Source organism: Babylonia areolata, chromosome 12 (genome assembly GCF_041734735.1).
Source record: "Babylonia areolata isolate BAREFJ2019XMU chromosome 12, ASM4173473v1, whole genome shotgun sequence".
NCBI classification, from domain to species: Eukaryota; Metazoa; Mollusca; class Gastropoda; order Neogastropoda; family Buccinidae; genus Babylonia; species Babylonia areolata.
This window is the reverse complement of record NC_134887.1, coordinates 8,183,441-8,188,440: the sequence shown is the minus strand read 5'-3', so window position 1 is coordinate 8,188,440 and position 5,000 is coordinate 8,183,441. Positions and strand designations below refer to the sequence as shown.

Sequence of the window (5,000 nt, the reverse complement as noted above, 5' to 3'; positions counted from 1 at the left end):
CCAAAATATAGAAAGCAGGAACATCGGAAAATAAGGTTTTTGCAAGGCCAGACATAAGAGACTTGGCTGATAAACTGACTTCCTACCCAGAGTTTGTGTGCACGTGCTATGAGTGGCTGATAAACTGACTTCCTACCCAGAGTTTGTGTGCACGTGCTATGAGCTCTAACGGGAATCTGGGGACCACACGGTGAGTTAAAGTCTTAACTCCCGAGAGCAAGGTTTCGGTTGCGCATGCGCACTAGAGCCTATCCATAAAAGGGAAAGGGGCGGAGTTTATCTATAAAAAGCGCGAGCACGTGTCCGGTAGAAATGTAAACATGCGGGAGGTGAAAGCAAAACAAAGACCGACTCACTGTTAGCGGAGAAAGATATCCGTGTACTCCTGCCACACCTGCTCCCAAAACCGAAACTGCTTCCTCTCCAGCACTCTCACTTCAGACTGGCGCCGGGGGTTACGAGCGTCAATCACAGTTTTTGTGGAGGTCACTCGCCGGCTGTTTATGTGATCATTCCAGTCCAAGAAAGGTTAGTAGATCGTCATATTTCTCTCCGTTTGCATGTTTTACAAACAATGTGGTCGTTTACGGTTGCCAACGTCGAGGGGCTGTCTGCATGCTTTCTAATTCTCACCGGACAGTACCACGTGCTGGTGCTATTTTTATCTGACAGACACGTCTAGCGCAAACACAAACGGCTCTAGCTCCGCCCCTTTTCTCTGCATTCAAATTTTGTATTACGTGTAGCTGACACATTTTGTACTTTCCAAAGTCAATTCAGGTCTAGATTGGAAGCTGCTAGGCAAATCTCGCTCTCTGCCATAAATGAAGCCAAACCGTAGCTTTATTAGGCTTTTATTTTGAATAAACCTTCACCGACGTCACAGTGTCAGACTCTGGTGAGAAACTGGCTTGATTCAAATCGCCCGCCATTTATAGTCCGGTTCAGGCTTTAAGGTCATTATACACTTCACAGTTACGTTTGTGGGAGCGTTGCTCAATTTTTCCTGACCAACACTGCAGGTGTCTGTATCTCTCAGCCCTGGTTGACCTCCGCTTGTGTTATGAGAATACAGCCGTGTCAAAGAGTCAGTCTTAGACCTAAACTTGGAGGACCCCCTTTAACAGAATCTTTCATCAGCCTCATCACCATTCACCTATATCGAAATATAGAAAATAAAATGCCCCAAATGCTGAAGTATAAAATAGATAGACAGACAGACAGATGGGTAGATGGATGGATAAATAAGGTAGATAAATGAATAAATAGATAAATAAATGAATACAAATGTCGACATCTTCATAGCATATTTACTTCGGATTAGCAGAAATCTAGAACTTGCAGCCTACATTCGTTAATTGTTCAGGTGATGAAGCGTGGTAATTGCTTGTTGATGGACCAAGGAGTCTTTTGAAACTTTGGATTGTGCTCTCTCTTCTGTCTGTATGTCTATATATATATATATATATCTGTGTGTGTGTGTGTGTGTGTGTGTGTGTGTGTGTGTGTGTGTGAAAGAGAGAACGGAACGGAACGGAATAGTTTATTCACATATAGGCCTCAGCCCCACGTGAAGGGGTTCACATGAACATTGTGCAAACAAGTATAAATAAGAAAGAGAGAGAGAGAGAGAGAGAGAGAGAGCTGCTATGCCATGTCAGATGCGATGTGATGAATGATACTTGTACCTCAAGACAGGCTTAGATTCCAACTTGCGGAATGATTTACGACATTTATATCTGCGTTGATATAACATCTGGATTTTGTTCCGTGGGGTGGGGGCGGGGTGAGAGAATGGCGAGCGTGGGGGAAGTGGCGAAATGCGAGCGATCTACTGGCGCCTCTCCATACCTCTCTGTCTCTGTCTGTTAGTCTGTCCGTCTGTCTGTTAGTCTGTCCGTCTGTCTGGCTGGCTGGCTCTTCTCCAAACTCCCACGAAAGTGTACCAAAACTCGTCTAAAGCTTCCAATGAAAGTTCCAGGAGGTTTCACGAGATTTCGATTATTTTGTTAACAACCCCCCCCCCCCACCTTCCACCCCGCTGCCCACCCCAACACCCCTAACTCAACCAACCAACTAATCAACCAAACAACTCCCTCTCTTTAAGGGGGGGGGGGGGGGGAAGAAGAAAAAAAAGATCAAAGCATAAATGCCCGAGAAGTTATACGAATTTGCTTTTAAGAGCTCACGTGGAGTCTATAACACACACACACACACACACACACACACACATATATATATATATATATATATATATGTTTATCTTTCCCTATCTATATATGTATATCTGTTTATCTTTCCCACTTCATGAAATCAAGGTATTGACTTTACCCAGCCGTCAAATGACCCGTACGTAAGTTCACTGGGATCCAGCAGTTTTTACAGGACTCGATCGATCCGGCGTCGCATCCGGATTGGCAGAGCATCTGCACCCCACTCCACCCCATCCCCAAACACCCGCACCTGCCCCCCCCCCCCTTCCCACCCAATAAATCCCCCCCACCCCCACCCCCCGGCCCCCTCCCGCCCCCAGAACAACAACAGCAACAAATAAAAACCAACACGCGAATGAAACGCACCCGGTTCAGGTAACGCACACGCAATACGGCCATCACGTATAGTCAGAACTGTGCATGACTTGCTGCACTTGTGGTTAGTTGGGGCGGCGGCTTGGAGTTTGTCGTCAAAAAGTCGGCTGGCTGCACAGGGATATTTTATAGTCCTGTTTCAGGTCTCACGCACCAGGGGGATGAGGAGGGTATGTATTCTGTGTGTGTGTGTGTGTGTGTGTGTGTGTGTATGTGTGTGTGTGTGTGTGTGTGTGTTGAGGGAAGGAAGAGAAGTTGAATGGGTTGGGGGGTGGGGGGGGATGTCCCGTCCCGCGGGAGAAACAGCTGGCTCCGTTTCCACATTGGGGAAGCAATTCAAGCGACGCGCGAACAGTTATGAGAGAGAGAGAGAGAGAGAGAGAGAGAGAGAGAATGATGTAGGGGTAAATGATGGGCACAGTCGATTGTTTTACAGCTTTGGAGAGTTAGCCGAGGGGTCTGGTTACGCTTGTGTGCCAGTCAGGCCCAGCTCACTGTTGTTCAGAGGACGGTTGATTGTGACTGATGTGAACCGTGGCGGTATTGCGGCGTTTGCTACAGAAGAGAAAAGATAAAAGGTAACGGGATCTGTTTCACTGTTCTTTTTGTATGGAGGTCAACTTGTAGTGTTTTTTGTACGTAAATGTTTATTTATTGCTCTGTATTATCTTTCGTTCGTTTCGGTTTTTTGTTGTTGTTTGTTTCTCAATACATGGCCATAGGTGAGTCGACTACAAGGTCCATGTTGGGGCGGAGGGCCCATCAAAAACGAAACATTGACTGAAATAGAGATGTTGAACTAGAGAAAACTATGGCGAAACGTGATAGTGGAGGTGTGCTGCAACGGACAAAATGATAGTCAGTGAATGTTGTGCAACTGGTGGAGGAAAGGTTGGAAATGTTGACTGGTGTAGAACATGAGAAACCGATGGAAGATATACTGAACTGGAGAAAACTATGGAGAGAAAAGAAAACGCAAGGAAACAAACTGAAGAAAGAACATTTTTCATTTTTTCCGTTTCTTTTTCATTTTTCTTATTTTTTCTTATTTTTTTCTTATTTATTTAATTATTTATTTATTATTATTATTATTTTATCATTATTTTCATTACTACTACCTTTTTTTCCATCATAATTATTATTTATTTATTTATGTATGTACGCTTATATATATTTTTTTTTCTTTTTTTTTTTTTCTTTTTTTTCTCAAGGCCTGACTAAGCGCGTTGGGTTACGCTGCTGGTCAGGCATCTGCTTGGCAGATGTGGTGTAGCGTATATGGATTTGTCCGAACGCAGTGACGCCTCCTTGAGCTACTGATACTGATACTGATACTTTTCCGTCTCTGACCGTTTTATCGACACTAAGATACTACAAGTTTCCATCTCACAGTTATAACTGAAGCAAGCTTGTCTAAACCATGTTACAGAAACTTCCATAGGGAGGATCTGTCTTAAAATCGAGCTTATTCCCGTTTGTGTTGATAACTGCATAGAACATTTGGGCCCGAACTTTATAAAGTCGGGGTGGATGGGGGTAGGGGGTTATCATATATCAGGCTCGTTTTCGTTATTGGTAATCTCAGTACAAAAAAACTAATTTATGCGGATCTATCGTGTATCGATCTTTTCCTTCAGATAGAACATCAGTCATCATACATATGCACGTAACATTTATTAACTCTCTCCATACGAACGGCGAAAGAGACGACGTTAACAGCGTTTCACCCCAATTACCATCATCAAAATATTGCAAGCTGATGACTCTTTTACTGAAGAGGTGATTGTTGACAAAGAATACCACAATTCTGACGACGGAAGCTAAAGGTTGGGTCATTTAGACACCCACTGGACCTCCGAGGGGTCTGTGTAGAGGAGAAGAGAGGACTGGCCGTACTGAGTGAGTTAAAGCGAATCAGTTTCGTAGGTTTGACATTTGCTCCTCAGTGTTTTCCCCCAAAGAGGATGTGTAGCGTAGTGGATCAGTCCGTACTGTCTGCCCCCCCACACCCCCCTTGAAACAGAAACAGAAAACTCGCGCATCACGCCACTAAAAAACCTTTCGTCAGTCCGAACTTCCTGTCAACCGCGAAATGACTGAACACAACACAGCTCCTCATTCATTCAGTCTGCCAAAATGATACAAGGGGACACGGTGTGACACGTCTATCGGTCACGCTGCTTGCTTCTGCTGTGATAAAAGACTGTGTTGACGGAGTCATGATTACAACGGTGATTAATTATCATGGCTTGTACTGATTACGACTGGACAGTCAGGCAGGGCTGGCATGGGAGGGAGTCGTCAGGGGAGTAATCTGAGCGCAGCACGACACGGCATGCTTCTTCCCTTGATGTTGTCAGGAGCGCGGTGTGGTTGTCTGTGTGTCAGTGTCAAGCCTGTTGCACGTGCCTG

General features: G+C 44.8%; 1 protein-coding gene across 6 annotated transcripts in view; it reads left to right on the top strand.

Annotated features, from left to right (window-relative positions):
- LOC143288032 (TNF receptor-associated factor 4-like) overlaps nucleotides 1-5,000 on the top strand; it is a 102,341-nt gene that overhangs the window by 60,341 nt on the left and 37,000 nt on the right. The window contains exon 1 of one of the 6 annotated variants that reach the window (XM_076596291.1): nucleotides 3,101-3,166. The exons of the other annotated variants lie outside the window; for them this stretch is intronic. The gene's annotated coding sequence lies outside the window, so the exon portion shown is untranslated. Of the gene's footprint in view, nucleotides 1-3,100; nucleotides 3,167-5,000 lie in introns of those variants that run through there. 6 annotated transcript variants of the gene reach the window in all.